This window comes from Agelaius tricolor, unplaced genomic scaffold (genome assembly GCF_023055355.1).
Source record: "Agelaius tricolor isolate 1412-34295 unplaced genomic scaffold, bAgeTri1.0.p SCAF_16, whole genome shotgun sequence".
Classification (NCBI taxonomy): domain Eukaryota; kingdom Metazoa; phylum Chordata; class Aves; order Passeriformes; family Icteridae; genus Agelaius; species Agelaius tricolor.
In genome coordinates, this window is record NW_027269276.1 from 18,519,188 (window position 1) to 18,536,569 (window position 17,382).

The following is a 17,382-nucleotide window of genomic DNA, read 5'->3' on the forward strand; positions in this document are numbered from 1 at the left end:
TGTTTTTTGAGGAGTGCTCAAGCACTTAAATAATCCAGAAGCCTGATGGATGACTAATACAACCAGAAAGCTCCATGTACAAAAAGAAATTTAGGCTTCCCCACATTGCCAGGGCTGCTCTCAGGATGCAAGCAGGGTACAGAGGAGGCACCTATGGCCCTCACAGCTGTATCCCTGCTTTTGGACATCAGCTTCAGGCTGCAGCTGCTGTTGCTCTTGTTCATTTGTGCCATCCAGGAAAAAAAATTTGCACCTAAGGCCAAATTCCTCAAGCTGGACGGGGCTGAGTGAGCACACTGAGGTCACTAAGGCAGTGCCAAGAGCCAGCTCCTCACTCACATGTGTCTTTAAATATTAAATTAAAATATACAGAAAGATTAAAGGAGGCAGGAACAGGAAACAAGCTTCTCCCAAGTGAAAAAGCATGCTAGGGACACAAGCATTGGGAAATTGGTATATCTGAGGCAAAAAAACTTCCCAAGATCCCAAACATCTTACAGGCAGGATACAGAAAAACAAGCCAGTGACTTCAGCTCCAAAGAAACCCTCCCCAATATCACAACAGCAAAGCTTTAGACTGCAGGGGCTTCTCTTTGAGAAAAAAATAAATGTGAAAGAAGGCCCAGGCAGATGACACAGCCTCTGCTGGGCTCACAGAAGATATTAAAGCACTGTACTGCACCAGCCTGAACTGTTCAAACTAAACACTTTTCAACAATTAATGGCACTCCTACTACTGTCACCAAAAATAGACAAATTGGTTTTAGGGAATGAAGCTGCAAAAAAATTTGAGATACAATATCAAGCAAAAATGGAAGCAGATTTTGCCTCCAGGCTGGAAGCTGCTGAGAGGATGAAACTGTGGCCCATCCACCATGCCCCCCCTGCCCCCAGCTGAAATTACCAAAAGGCAAGAGCTCATGAAACTTTCTACAGAGAAAATTCTAAATGGAAATTACAATTTTAAAAGAATTTGTTTTGTTGAATCACTTTGAAAAAAATAGAAACAAATTCCCAAAGGATGCTGCACAATTATGGCCCTAAACAAAACATCCCAATGACTTAATCAGGATCACTTAGTCTGCACAGAAAAAAATTGTTTATCACTACATAAATGCTTTTTCAGAAGTTCAGAAAGGGAACTCTGGTGCCAGTTTCAGCCTTTATGTACACCCCAAAAACCCCTTGTGCCAAGCAGGGACTTGCACTCCCTAAAGGTCACCACCCTCACCAAACCAGAACACTCACTGGTTTATTTTCATGAAACCAAGGGATCTACCCCCACTGGAATCAGTCCAACACTCCCACCTACAAATACTATTCCATTTGATTTCTGGAGAGGAAAATTTTCCCAACAACTTCAGTTTTGAGTTATCTGCTCATTCCATAGGTGACCTGTTACAGATTAGATAACCTGGCCCTTATTTTATTTGTCACAGAAACAAACTTATAAATACACAACACAACAACTCTGCTCTGAGTTCACCACAAGAGACTCTGGACTCTCCCTGCCTTTAATCCTGCCCAATTTCCTTGTTAGTCACTGACAAGCAACACTGCAGCTACCTACTTCTCAGCTCTACACGTGTCTTTCTAAAAATAATGCCAGGGAAAGGAAATCAGGGATGTAAGTTCCCAGATAAGTTACTTCAGATGAAAAATGCTGACAAAACTGAGAGGAAAGAAAAAACCAAAATGGAAATAAGGAATAAGAATTGAACAACTTACATTTGGGTCTCTAATCATCCTTCCACTGGCTTGGCAGGTATTTTATTGATACTCCAGATAAGATACTGGATTTTTAGTGTCTTGCCTTATATAGAGAATCAAAGAATCACAGAATGGTTTGGGTTGGATGGGACCTTAAAGCTCAGCTTGTTTCACCCCTTGCCATTAGCAGGGACACCTTCCACTAGCCCAGGGTGCTCCAAGCCCTGTCCTGGCCTTGGACACTTCCAGGGATGGGGCAGCCACAGCTGCTCTGGGCAACCTGTGCCAGGGTCTCCCACCCTGACAGGGAACAATTTCTTTCTTGTATTTAACCTAAATTTCCCCTATTTCAGTTTGAAGTCATTCTCTCTTGTCTTGTTCTGGATGAACAGTCCCTCTCTGGCTTCCCTGTAGCCCCTTCAGATCCTGGAAGGTTCTCTGAGGTGTCCATGCAACCTTCCCTTGTCCAGGTTGAACAGCCTCAGTTCTCCCTGCTTCCACAAGGGAGGTGCCTCCTATCAAATACAGGTGAGTTTGGGTTTTTTAGGAATGACTATTTGAGCTCCAAGCTAAGACACTCCAGAACATCAAAGGCATGTGCCACTCACCAGCTGATGTGTAATTCACTTCTTAGGCTTGTTATCCAAAATCACAGGGCAGGGAGTGCTGGGGCACGGGAGCAGCAGAGCAGCCAGGCACTCATATCTGTACCAAACCTGGAAGGAAGAAAACACATTTTAGGAACTCTCCATGCAACAGTTGACACCAGTGACTTCCAATCTTATTGTATTCTGCTTAAAAACAAAAAAAGGCATTGTTTGATTTTAGCTGGATATGGCAGCATTCAAGTATGGGGATGAAACACAGCCAAACCCCACCGCTCATAGGAAAATAATTCTCTTTACCCTATGTCAGGGCAAACTCATAGCTTTCCATGCAATAAATAATGTGAACTTCAGTGTGTTCTTTAGAAATACATCTTTCTGTCTCTTCAGTAATTGGAAGGCTGGTTTTTGGTGAACTGTGTTTCCCCACCCTGGCAAACAGGTTCCCAAACCTGAACTCCCTGGATGCAGAGTGCCTGGGCTGGCTCCATCTCCTGCCCTGCTCCAGGCACTTTGGTCAGAGGAAGCACAAGGGTTTTTTTGTTTGTTTGTGACTTTCTTCCTTAAAAAACACCCTCCAGAGCACCGGGTCCAAACAGTAATTTCTGAGGGGGAGTGCACTGTAAGACACATGTAGAAGTCAAGCTGAAATGAAACTATTTCTGGGTAACTCTGCCCAGAGCAACCAGAGACAGCCTGTTCTGTTCTGCACTCAGAACCTGGGCATGTAATGCTCTTTGGAAGAAAACACATGGAAAGTTCTAACAAAAATGAAAATCTTAAAAAGCAACTTTAAGTTCTGACTGTCATCTAAAGAAGATCCTTCTGAAACACCACAGGAGATCCCCTTACACAGGCTACAAGCAACCAGCACCCCAATGAGCATTCCAAGCTAGGTTAGCAGTTTTATCCTTACTTTTCCAACTGTTACACCAATGGAACAGTAAAGGCCCATATTAATATCTTAAAAGAGAGGGTGTTTTTGCTTTCTGCAACATGAAGTGCAAGACAGACTGAAGCCACCCCTTTGACTGAAGCATGTGGGAATTTGGTGTCCACCTCTGACCTGTCTTTTCAGGAGCTTGTGGTCAGTGCAGCCCAAGTCACACCCGTGCTTTTCTGATGTTGTTGAAGCCTGGAGGATTGCTCAGTGGGGTTGTAGCAGACTTTCAAAGTCCTCACGAGCTCCCAACAGCTGTCATTAATTAATCCTCCTCTACAATTATCCAGCACCAGCTTCAGAATGAAGCCAACCACCATTGTGAGGAACACATACCACTGCTCCAGTGTACAAGCAGTGACACTCACTCCTCACAAATGAAAAGGTATTAGGGAGCTGAATGGAGCCCTCAATATAAAATTTACTGTGAACCATTTAAGGCCATCTTTTGTTCTACTTGATACTGAAGTAATTCCAATTTATTTGACCAGGTCAGAGGCTGCAGCAAGGAAGAACCAGCCAAACTTGTACCAAACCAACCAAGACCTCAAAGAAAGGGAAAACACAAGCACCTATTCACAGGAAAACAGAGATTGCAGCTTTATTTAGTCACTTGTCATCCACTCCTGGGCAAAAAACTGGAGCATCCCATTGACATGACAGTCCACATACTTAAATGCTGAACACCCTTTCAGCTCTGCTGTCTTGCCACTTGGAACATGCCCTACTTAAACTTAGAAAGCCAAAAGCTGTGCATAAAAATTCCAGATGGGTTCATTGGCCAGACACTTCCTCAGTTTCCTTACACCAATCCCAATGTTTGGTGGTGACTCCAAACAAGGAAGCGAAACAGAAGACTCAATTTATAATACACTCCATGGTACAATGATTCACTTTAGGAATAAAGGTAAATAAATCATCTCATGCCATCCTAAGGTTCAGGTTTGAACCAGGGGTTAGGCATTATTCATGTTCTGCTCAAAGAACAGGACGACCAGCACGTTACAGAGGCTCAAAGTGTAACGTGGGAAAATCCCTGTGCCAGTCAGACTCTGCCACTTCCTACTGGCAAGGCCAAGTGACAAAACCCATCCCCACCTCATTCAAGACCTTTTTTTAATAGACCTTTTGACTGAACACAACAAACATGACTCCCATGTTCACACAGATGTGACTCTAGCATCTTGAGAGAACCCCAGGTTCAAAATGCAGAGCTTGGTGTCCATCCTTTCCCTGGCCACACACCCAGAAATCCTGCCCATGTTAAACACGGCCAGGAACCTCGTTTAGCTGCAAGCATGGCATGGAGCAGAAAGGCACCTCTGGCAGCAGCAGAAAGCAATGGTCAGCAAGTGAGAATATGTGGCCAGCCCTGTTAGAGCACAGTTTATCATGGTAACAAGCTCCAGCCTCTCCCTTTCCATTCAGCCTTGATGTCCAAAGCTTGACATTGTAGAGAATCCAGGGACCACATCATCCCTGGGTGAAGGGAAAAATAAGGCAGAACGAAGAATGACAACAAAAGAGGAAGTCTGAAACTATGACCAGCAAGTGGGACCTTTTCTAGCTCTTGACAAATAATTAACCCTTTTTGTATTTAATTAGCATCTTTGGACACTGAGCCCATTTCCTGTGGCATGTCCTGTGGCATGTCCTAGCATGGACAGCCCCAGAGAGGCCTCAGGCCCAGAGACACACCTGGAGCTGAAGGCCTTGATGTTTTACAGCCACGCAGGAGTCGTGCAGGATCCTTCCATGAGGATGCTTTGCTTTGTAGCAGGCACTTCAGCAATAAGTTACTTATCTTCCAGAGTGCCAAAGGCAGGAGGACATGAAGCAGTCAGGGCTGTGGAGCTGGGCATGGGTCCCACACACCTGTATTCAGGACAAGACCCCCTGCATCAGTCAAGAGAACCACAGCAAAGTGTTCTCTTCCCAGCACATGGCCAAAAGCAGCATGCTGGTCAGCCCTCAAAGGCCACTTGAGGAAGAAGTTCTTTACTTCTCCCAGGTGAGGCACTGGAACAGACAGACTGTGGATCTCCATCCCTGGAAGGATTCAAGGCCAGGTGGGACAGGGCTCTGGTCTACTGGAAGGTGTCCCTGCCCATGGTAGGGGTCAGAATGAGATGAGCTTTGAGGGCCCATTCAAGCTAAACCATTATCTGAATATCACAGAAACACCACCACACTGGCTGAGAATCCACAAAGACCCCAAAAAACTCTTTGAGCTGTCATTGTGAGAAAACGGGGCTCCACCTGAAGCTTTAAGCCTTGCTGGTTATTTTCCACATTACTTTTCAAAGCAAGGAGCAGATGAGAAGTTTGTTTCAGCTCCAGAGTAAAAACTAACATCCTTGAGGGCATGGTGTGAAAAGCTAGCATTTGCTACCTAGAGTACACAACCAGGTCTTTCATCTCCTCCAGGGACCAGGGAAATACCTGGCAGCCTGAACCAGGAGGAGTGACTTCTGTGGCAGAGTGCTTCCAAGGTGGGGGTACAGCACAGCCACTTTTTGGCTCCCCAAGGAGGACATGGCTCTTGCCACAGCAGGGATGGTGACTCTACAAATCCACTTCTCCATGGAAGCTGGTACACAGACAGTTTTTGGATCTTTCGTACATTATTATTTTATTACCAGTTAGCAGCACAAAACTCAGGATAGCACTTTGAAAAAGCTTCTCATCTTCAGGCTCCAGGGGTTTGTACTCTTCCCAAATTAAAGCACAAGAACAATATTCAAATTCCAACCTACTGGACACTGCCCTATTCCAAAGTGTTCACACCATCGAGCACAGCAGAAAAGGTTCAACTGTTCACACCAGTATCAGCTGATGGAACACAACCTCAAGAGCCAACATCATGCTCCAGCCCTTGCACTGAGCTCAGACCATGAGAACCTGGCTTAGCAGTGCCCAGGATATGTAGTTCTCCAGAAACAAGTGACTTATCTGAAAAGCAACCCATCAGTCCTGGATCAGTGGGGGTTCACAAGAGCAGACTCTCAATCAAAGCATTCCACACTCATATGGAAAAATACAAGGGGTCTGCAGACCATGTCTGGTGTGTGGTAAAGCCTCTCCAGGACACCTCAACTCTGCCACACAGCTTCAGCATAAACCTTTAAATAGATGAAGCTGAGTCAGGGGAGGGTTAGGTTGGATATTAGGAAAAGGTTCTTCCCCCAGGGGGTGGTCAGGTCCTGAACAGGCTCCTCAGGGAAGGGTCACAGCCCCAAGGCTGCCACAGCTCAGGGAGCTTTTGGACAGCACTCTCAAAGAGTGGGTGGGAATCAGTCCAGCTGATAGGGTGGGATTGCTGGGGTGTCTGTGCAGCACCAGGAGTTGGACTGATGATCCCATTCAGACCTCATGTCACATCCTCCAAGAGACAAAGAGGTGAACCAAAGAGCAGGGCACAGCTAGCTTGACCTCCAGTTTGGAAGAGCACCCATGCACGTGTTTGGGAAGGGAAGGATGAGGGTAAGAATACCATGCAGTTTTCCCACCTCCAGTCGTTTGTATTTCTGGGCCTCCCCAAGCCAGTTTGGGCATCTGAGTGTTCTCGGTGTGATTGTTAGGGTTGTCCTGTGCAAGGTGAGGGACTTTGCTGGTCCCTGTGGGTCCCTTCCAACCCAGGCCATTCTGCAGCTCTATGGAGAACACTCAGTGCAGCCTCTTGGTGAGCGTGTCCAGTTCTCCTCCAGACTCTGTACACAAAGTTTTTGTAGCCACAGCAGTCCCTGGCTACCTGACCAACATCTGAGCTCACCTTCTGTCAGCTCCATTTAACCCTCCCTGGACCTCATGGCAGCAGGAGGGGACTGGGGACTGTCCTGCCACATGCACCCCTGATGGTTCTGTGACCTGACCCTTGAATGTCAGACAGGTCTAAACAACCACTTCTTGGCAGAAGGGAAAAAGACATGAACTTTGGCTGCACACACTCAATAAACAGCATTTTGCTGTGAATAAATCAGTGACATCATCTGCTGATTATCAGCAGATATCAAAACCAGCAGAGCAGCAGCGAAGCAGGAAGGACCTCAATGACACATTAAGGGTCTCTGCCCTCAAAACATGAAATGTAGCAGGGTCAAAAGGGGAAAAGTCGTACATTGTTGAGTAGATTTTACTGCCTTTTTATCAAAATCAAACACATTCCATGCCTGAGGAAGAGCTGGACAGAAAGATGAATGCCTTCATGACTGCACTTGAAGCAAAGCTCCTGCTTGGACTCAGCAATTTGCAAATTCCTCCCTGAATACACCCCAAAGCTGATATCTACATTCATTCTGCTCAGCTGAAGAGAAAGAGTCAGCCTTTATCCCTCACTGTACTTGGGCACTGCTCAGAGCAGCCTTTATCAGCTCACATCAAGGTAAAAAAATAAAATTATACAAACCTGTGGCTTACAAAACCCATTTGACATCTCTCTCCCAATTCCCTTAACTCATGAGCAGCCTGCATACCTCCAACACAGCAAGAAAATGCTGCAAACAGGTCTAGATCTCAATTCTGTATTTACAAAAGGAAAACTGCAAATATTTTTGGAGTTACCTAATGCCATCCCAGCACATGAAGGTTTGATATTCCCAGTAAGCTGCCTGTCCCTATCACATAACAGGGGCCTACACTTCAATAACAGCAAAATATTGAAGGCTTCAAAACTGATGCTAACCATCTTTGTGATCAAAGGGAACGGAACAGTGCCTCAAATAACACAAGAATAAAAAATTCAGAGAAAACATGAAGGAAGCTTCAGGTAGAGTCTACTTGCAACACAGGAATATCATGCAATGAGATTCTTTAAAATCTTTTAACTCATCAGGAACAGAGGCCTGCTTATTCTAAATCAAATTTCATGATATGTTTTCCCTGACTGTAGCTGAGGTACTCCCAGCATGGAGCTGCACTGTGTGCTTCCAGCAGCAATCATTCCATGGGATGTGGTTTGGTGACACCTCAGCCTGGGAGCACAGAGATGTGACAGCTCAGCTGAGGACTCTCATGAAGAGAACTCTAATTTATCCTTTCAATGTGAGCCTCTGCTCCCAAACCCTGACCTGCCTGGTACAGCTTCCAGAGCCTGAAACTCAAACAGGGAAAGCCCACCCAAGGAGTATTTTACTTTTCACTTTGAGATGATTTAACCTTTCCCCCTGCAGCAGCTGCAGATACTGTGCAAGGAACACTGGTCTGGAAGAAGGAGAGAGTGTGGCTCAGGAAAACACAAGCACATATCTTAATATGAAACATCTGCTTTTTACTCTTTTTTTATTGCAAAGAAATGGCGTTTTTTCCCTTTTGGCTTCTCCTGCAGGAAGAGCAGAGGGTACCCCACGACAGCACCCAGGAAGGGGCTGGGTGCCCTGAGTTCACAGAGAAGGCTCAAAACAGAGCATCCACCTTGACTAAACATTGAGTTATGAAAAATACTTTAAAGTGAGAATTTGAACTCTCACTATTTTATGGAAAAAGGCTTTGAGGAAGACTCTGATCATGATCTGCCCCAAGTGCCTCTACACAGCACTCACTCACCTTACACCCCCCTCTGAAGCACACAGAATGCAGCTCACACACTCTCTATTACCATTATCACATTGCACTTTGCTCATATTTTGTATTATTATTTTCTTCTCTTCCAAGGATCCCTTTATGGGTTACATGAATCACACAGTTAATATCCTTCTATCATCTGCACAAGAAATGTCACCACTCCCAGTGCCTCTGGGAAGAGGGATAGACCCCTCCTAAGTTTAAAGTCACACTAAATGGCATTTGCTGTCAGACAGGGCCAAGTTCACACTCCAGGTCTCAATCTCAACCCAGACCATCATGCAGTAATACTTTAAAAGATAAGAATAATAAAAAAATTAGAAATAATCCCCTCTAGTCTCAGGAATTTTCTTGCAAGATCTCTTTGATTCACATCTGAAGAAGAGCTGCTTCAGTTCTTCACATCCTTTTGAAGAAAGGATAACAGAGCTGCTGGAGCACTCGCTGCTCCCAACCTGCACAGCAATGATGATTTGCTCCACATTCCCCCCTTACTACATGGGATTACTCAATCATTAACAGACTCTTGATTTAGTGCTCTTTCAAACAGCCAGCTCAGCTCACAGCCCTCTTCAGACCCAAGCACAAGCCAGGAACCCAAATGCAGATATTTAAGACCCTGTTTCCTGACTGGAGAGATCCAGAGAGCTCATCACACACTCAGGTGACACCATGGCTCTCTAAAGAGAGGGAGCAACACTAAATTAAGCTGAGTACTCTCCATTCCTCAGGGCCTCTGCTGCTGCTCCTCAAGTTTTTAGGAGACCTCAGGTTTTTTGCTGCTTCTGGTTCTCCTCCTCCACGTGTGAGCCCCACAACAATCCAGAGTGACCCAAAAGCTGGGGAGATGCCTGCAGCCTAGAACTGACCCCAAGATGAAAGAGCACCTCTGAGGGAAAACCCACAGGTGCTCCCTGGACCATGGAGTAACCAAGGAGCTGCAGGAACCCCCAGTGGTTTCTCCCCTTATCACACCCACTGCTGAGCAAGTCTAACTCATTACAGCAACAGGAGAAAACCAACCCAACGATACCTGGAGAGCTCTGTGCCAGCTTAGAAACTCAGGGCAGTTCAGGAACAGGTTTAACAAGCAGTATATGGGAAAGGCAGGACAAAATCTCCCCTTTTGGGCACAGCAGGTACCTCTGGAGGTAACAAAAAAAGACTTCAAGCTGTGAACATTCCACAATAGGATATTTCAATCTCAGGGAAAGTATTGAAACCCCAAGTGTCATGTTTAGGTATGAAACTACATTAATGGCTCCTCATCCATGCTTAAAATTATTAATTGAATAGGCCAATGTCTGATTAAAACTAGATTTTTAGCAGGCACAGATTAGGAAGCTAAAAAAGCAACCCACAGTTGATCAGCCATGACATGAACACAAGGGAAACAGCCCCAGGGGCATACTGGGATCATCCCTATACACACACACACACACACACACACACACACACACACACATGCACTGCATGTAGTTAGTATGACACAGAGCAGGACATTAACTTGTGCTGCTTCACTCTTGGCTGTCCCTGCCCCATCCTGGTCTATCAGCTGATTGCCAGCCCAGCTGCCTGCTGGATCCCACACTGGGAAAGCTGAAGAGAGGCATTATGATCACCTCCTCCCACTTTCTGCATAGAAAGATGGAATTTCAGTAATTTTTCCCTTTTAAAGGGACCAAGAACTTTATGTTCAATTCATTTCTTCATCCCTAATTTCTAATTTTATTTGCCTCCTTTCCATTTCTATCTATCCTCCCTGGAATGCTTTTACTCATAAGCCTCAGTACATTGTACAGCAAATCTCCTTTGAACAGCACAGCATGGGAGGCCTGTAGATATGGACAGTATCCTGGAAACAGCTGGAGATTTCCCCTCCTCTAAGAATCCCTAAGGCATCCTCCAGAGCTCTTCAGAAACACCACCTCCTCATGCTGCCCCAGGATTCTGGAAAGGCAGGAGGTTCATAAAGGTGGAATTAATAGTAGGAGAACATTAGTGTCAATTGACAATTGAGGATGATCCAGGGAACAGCAAACTTCTACAGTCTGCTCCAGGATCTGCCATTCCTGGATTGCAGATGTTGGCATGGACACAACTGCCCAGTCCTACCAGCATTCATTTTATGGACATGCTGATCCTGGGTTTGTCCAGCTTCTAAACCAACAGCTTCTACACAGCTCCAGAGCAACATTCAGAAGTTTGCTCCCTGCTTTTTAATGTAATCCTCCCAATCCCAAGAGTCTCAGGCATTTTAGACAGCCCAGGACAGGCAGCTTCTCATTCACCTTCGACTCCACTTTCTCTCTCTACAGGTTTTCCAATCCTGGTAAAGATGCAATGACCAGAAGTGCACAACACAATAGGAGTAGTCACACACTCACTCACTGCAATTTACTGAGTGTATTACTCAGCGACCCTAATCCTTAATCAGATTAATATTTCAGCCTTCCAAAAAATAAAACAATGTGTGCTATCCGTAGCAAGCAAGAAACCAGTGCACCAACAACAACTGAGTCAATGCCAGAGAGATGAATCCCAATGGCTTCAAGCCATGCCCATGCCAACCAAAAGGTTTTTGCCCACTCACCTGCAAAAGAGTTTCTTTCACAAGGCAAAAGACCCCACACCACTCACTGTGCTCCTGAACAGCATGGCAGACACCCAAAAATCCTGTTTGACTTCCCAGCAACTTTCCCCATTCAGCTGGCAGTGTGCTGCCAACTTCAGGGGAGCCTGGCATTTTTGGAGCATGGCAGAAGAGCTCCAGAAGTACTCTGAGTACACACTGAAGGCACTGTCTTCATTATGCTCATAGGTTGAATTACATATTTAATTACAAACAGCTTCAAGGAGAAGTTGCTGAAGTTGAACATGGAGGATAAGTCTCACTTCACACGAGGAGGCAAACCCAGTTCAGGCATGTGCCAGAACTGGCCACCTCTGTGCACCATCTCACACATCCTACAAACTCCTCCCAGAAGCTGAAGTAAAGAGCTATTTTGCACAGATAAGCTTCATGTTACCTTGAAGGTAAACATTACATTTCCCACAATTCGGAAATTGCATCTGTATGAAACTTCTTTGATTCAACTTCCGTTTTCAAGCCCTAACCTTCAGCATAGCTGTCAATTAGAAATGCCTGTTACCAACTAATCTGCTCTACACACCACAGCATGTCTGTCTCCTTTTGAAGCCTTAATGCCCACTGGAGAGGATGGCTTTGTACCAGAAGATCACTCGTGAACCTTTTGCACTGCATTCAGATCCCAAGTTAATTCCTGCCAACAGCCAGACTGGAAGCGTTGGCCAATGACAAACACAAAAAGCTGTTTGGCATCCTCGAGCCTCAAAGCTCTGTCCACCACACAAAAACAGTGTTTATGTGTTGAGAGAGATACAAGTAGAAAGTCCTTGCAGCACAAGGTCGTACCAAGCTCGCTGGAAGACTAAATTTAGCCACCTGTGCCTCAGGCAAGTCTGTTAGTTATGGGAAGCTCGGATACTGGTGTTGGGCACTGTTCCTAGGGTAAATCCCATGGAAGACTTGACTCCATTTAATTGCAAATGATCTTGAAGCTATAAATGGGGAGCCTGATCCCAATCCATCAAAGAGGAGCTGTCTCTGAGTACCCCACAAACTCAGCACTGGGACACCGCCATCCTGTTAGGGCTGGTTTGCTTGAAACTTCTACATTCAGAGTGAGCAGGAGGAGCTCAAGAAGATTTAACAGATGGGGTTTCAGCACAAATATATTTCAGAACACTTCCTTAGCAAGCACATTTCCTCCTCTACCTCACCTCACACTACAGTTCTAACAGCTACACAAGAGCAGATAGACAAGAACTCAGGGATTATTCCAAGCTTCTGTAAATGTTAGCAGAGGCTGATTGAACAGTTTGTGAAGACAAGCCCCAGTTTACCAAAAAGTGTATCAGCCAACAGTTCTGTCAAACATTTAATCATTTTCCAAGCCAAACAGGCAGGGGTGACTCAGTTTCTTCAACTGTGTTAGGTCTTGGGGTCAGTATCAGCCACGAGCCCACGGAAGGACCAGAGCAGGCAGCTGAGGCTTGATGTCCAGCATCACTGCAAGAATCTATCTGTGGGAAAATACAATTTAAAGAATCTGGTTCCAAGACACCACTGAGGAATTTCTGAACTATCTGCCTCAGCCCCACAGACCTTCAGAGATGCTCAAGAACCTATTTTCATGCCAGAAATTGAACAGGAGCATTAGCTCAAGCGTGCAAAGCCAGGATCACTAAGATGACTACACCAAGTCCAACCAGGGGCAAGGTTTCTCACATTACATGTTGAGTGTATATGGTCCAAAAGGCATCTGGAATTCATGCTCCAACCCCTAATGCCTCTGCAAACAGATGGTGACACAGAAGGCTGCCTGAACATCCAGCATCCACCCTGCACATCCCTGCTCTCACCAAACCTGTCCTCGCAGAGGCCCCAGCCAGGAGGATGCCATCACCCCTAGGTCCCCCAGCCAAAAGCTGTAGCTATCACCACAGCTGCCAAGTTCCCCCAAACCCCCATCTTCAATCACACTGTCTCCTTAAAGCTGAAGCACCATGAAGAACAGAACAAGTGCCTCCAAAACATTCTGCTCCCAGTGACAGATCATGACAGGCAAAGGCATTCTGGCATGCCCAGTAATTCCTAACACTTAGAAGGGATAAAAACCACCAAGTACCAGCACTGTGCCCAGCAAATCCACACAAAACCAGAGAGCTGTGAATTGTGTTGGAGCCTAATACCAGCCTTGGATTTTAATCACAGAATACCAGGGATCTGAGCAGAGATATCCCCCCAGAGATGCAGAGCACAGCCCAGGGATGATTTACCTCACTGGCATTGCATCTATCACAAATCAAACTGAAGCCTCAGTGCTGCCAACACTGCACAGAGCTGCTCCAGAATGGGAAACTGGTCAGAACCTTTCCAAAGAGAGGACAGCTGGGAAGCAGGATCAGATGCCAAAGTGGCTACAGGCCTGATGTCAGCTGCAGGATGATCATTTGGAGAACCTGAGGGCTTCCAAAACATCCAACCCAGCACTGAAGGCTAGCCAGCTGAGGTAGGCCATGGCTACAAAAATGAGAGAGCAACCAGGGAGTGAAAATTATTCAGGGTGGGGAAGAATCATAAAATCCCAGACTGATCTGGGTTGGAATGGACATTAAAGACCACCTTGTTCCACCTCCTGCCATGGACAGGAACACCTCCAACTGGACTAGGCTGCTCCAAGCCCCACCCAAGACAGCCTTGAACACTTTCAAGAACCTCACCACCTGGAGGAATGACACACAGCAGGTATTTTGGAAGTGTTTATTTCCATCTAAAGCACGTGCTGCCCCGGTCCCTTCCCCCAGCACAAACCAGAGTGCTGTGACCTGCCAAAAAGCGACACCAAGGATGAGTCTGCATGAAACTCCTGAAGGCGAGACCTTTGAAGTCTAACCCGGACTTGAAAAGAGACAACTACAAAGCCTGTGGCCTCTGCTTCATTAAAATAAGATGTTAAAGGTTCTTAAGTTTCATTTGCTCATTGAAACTTGTTCTTTTAAGATCTAGGAAATAAAAATAAACTGCAGAAACTAAACTGGCCTTGTGCATGACAAAGGAAGACAGTTACAAGGTAACTAAGGATGGCCAAGATGGGGCAGGATGGGATTGCTGCACAATGAAGGAGCTTGTTCCAGCCTTGGGAAGAGTCAAACTCTTCCATGACACCTGCCAGAACTGCCACCTTCCATGCATGATATTAAAGCTGTATTTTAGAGAACTGCCTCTCATTTGTTGTAATAGACCCAAACAAACAGCAGTCAGATCTGGAAGGAATTTTGAGTGATGAGGAATGAAAGCTTGGAGATCCAGCAAGTCTGAGAGACTTCAAACTGCTATTCTTCCAAAACCTACCTAAAGAATTTTAGACAGGAGAAGTAACATTAATGGCTGGGCTCAATGATCTTAAAGGTGATGCCAACCTGTACAAGTCAATGAGTCAATAAGTCAATATATGTACCCCTCCTTGCTAAGCACAAGACTAGACACATGCAGACAGATTTCCTGTGTTAATTTTCCCTGTTGTGAGCCCTCCATTAATGTGAAGGATGACAGCTGAAATTATCTGAATCTATCCTCTGACTTGTAACTCAGAAATGAATGTGCAAAAAAAGAAACGCTGAGTTTGGATTATTTCTACAAACAAGATTATTACCTGGGCCGGGGCCTCACCACCTCACAGAGAAGAATTTCTTCCCAATATCAAAGCTAACCCTGCCCTCTGGCAGTGGGAAGCCATTCCTCCTTGTCCTGGCACTCCAGGCCCTTGTCCCTGTCCCTCTCCAGCTCTCCTGGAGCCCCTTCAGGCCCTGGCAGGGCTCTGAGCTCTCCCTGGAGCTTCTCTTCTCCAGATGAACACTCCCAGCCCTCCCAGCCTGGCTCCAGGGCAGAGGGGCTCCAGCCCTTGGAGCCCTGGACTCCTCTGGACTGGCTCCAGCAGCTCCATGTCCTTCTGATGCTGGGTCCCAGGGCTGGGGCAGCTCTGCAGGTGGGGTCTCACCTGAGCAGGGCAGAGGGACAGAATCCCCTCCACCCTCATCCTGCTGCCCACACTGGGGGATCAGCCCAGGGCATGGCAGGGGTTAAATCATGAACTGAGCTCTGCAGCAAATCAGTAAGATGGAAGAGATCATCTTTTCTAACATAAAACAAATAGCTCCAGGAAACACGTCAGACAGGTTGGTTTCACAGAGTTCAAATAGGTTTCTCCTACAATTTGATGTAACTCCCTTTGGCACTGATGCACAGCAATTCCTTGTGGGCTGGGAAAAAGGAGCAGCTCTATAGGAACCAGGTATTTCAGAGGTTTTTTAACCTCAGCACAAACTGCATGAACTCCCCGGGCTTTATCACTAGACATTAAAACATGTATATAGGACAGCAGCTACTCAGGATATTTAATAAATTATGTGGCCTCCTCTAATGCACCCCACACAACGTGGCCAAATCATCTAAGAGAGAGCTACAGAGACAGGATGACCTCAGGAAAAATATTTGGGACTGCAGAAAAATCTTCACATCTTTGTAAACAGCCACAATATTCCCAGCCTAAAGGAATGTCATGATATAACTCTAAGAAGAAGGGAAAAAAAAAAAAAAGAAAAAAAAAAAAAAAAAAAAAAAAAAAAAAAAAAAAAAAAAGGAGCAGGAGAGCAGAGGCAGACAGGAAAACAATTTTCCCATCTCCCTGGTGAATATCCCCAATTCCTGCATTAAATGCTCAGAGTAGCAAATCCAAGCTATTCAATTGTCTTCCACAACACAGAAATTGTCAGGCTGATCTTAAGGGTGGAATCACTGTCAGCTTTTCAGGCTATTAAGCTGTTCTCATGAAGAGATTTGCTCAAAGATGAGCAAAGCAAACCAGAAGATTCAGACAGGTAAGAGACACGTATCCATTGCAGGAGATGGGCTGCTCCAAATGGATCTGACAAAAGGAAGAACATATGAAAAGCCAGGAGAAAATGGTAATTTCACCCCTAGTGAGTTTCATTGCTGCTTTTGCTAATTTCTAGGAAAAGAGGGATTGTTTAAAATGTAGGGAGAGTCTGATGAGCCAGAAATTAAATGGGCCATTTAACAAGAAATTCAAATATCTCCTCCCTCAAGTGAAAAACAAAGGTCAGGGGCTGGGGGGGTGTGAATGTGGAAGATAGAGATGAAGCAGGTACAAAAATTCTGAGATTTTACCACTTGATAGAACCCCACAATGGGCTGGGTTGGAAGGATCTTTAAGCCTATCCCATTCCATCCCCTGCCATGGGCAGGGACACCTCCCACTATCCCAGGTTGCTCCAAGTCCCATTCAACCTCATCCTGGACACTTCCATGGGTGGGGCAGCCACAGCTTCTCTGAGAAACCTGTGCTTTACCATCCTCACAAGGAGAAATTTCTCCCCAGTAACCCCTACAAGCCCATCCTCTGGCAGTGGGGAGCCATTCCCCCTTGTCCTGGCACTCCAGGCTCTTGTCTGCAAGGGTACAGCAAGCAAAAGAGGAGGGAAGGGTCCAGAGGCAAAATTCAGGCTGAGAATAGGAAGGCAGTGAGCAAGAGTTGTGTGACAGCACCTCAAAGAATGGCCCACACTTGGGCTTGGATTCATTAGGATCTGAGAAGGTTTTGGGACAACTGGAAGCCTGTAGAAGAACAAGGACTGAATGGATCAAAACAGCACCATGACAGTGGCCCCTGCAATCAAAATCAAAGGTTCCTCTCACACTGTAGAAGAGTAGAGAAAGCCAGCAGATCCAGGGAAGAGTATATTTGAGGAGGATGCATCTTTGGGGGGAAAGAAGGTGATTCATAAGAGCCTCATCTCCTCAAGAACTCCTACAGATGGGACAAGAATTAGCCATGTGAAAATCCACAGCTAGGAAAAAAAACCAACAGAGTGCAAGTCAGATGGAAGGACAAAAACAAGGGTCAGGAGTGTTTCTTCACAAATGCTGGAAGTCTAAAAGCATGATGGAAAAACTCAAATGTC

At 45.7% G+C, this 17,382-nt stretch overlaps 1 protein-coding gene across 2 annotated transcripts in view; it reads right to left on the reverse strand.

Annotated features, from left to right (window-relative positions):
* Positions 1 to 17,382, reverse strand: part of CSNK1G1 (casein kinase 1 gamma 1) — a 101,407-nt gene that overhangs the window by 79,014 nt on the left and 5,011 nt on the right. For both annotated transcript variants that reach the window (XM_071441984.1, XM_071441982.1), the window contains exon 2: positions 2,319 to 2,426. The gene's annotated coding sequence lies outside the window, so the exon portion shown is untranslated. The remainder of the gene's footprint in view (positions 1 to 2,318; positions 2,427 to 17,382) is intronic.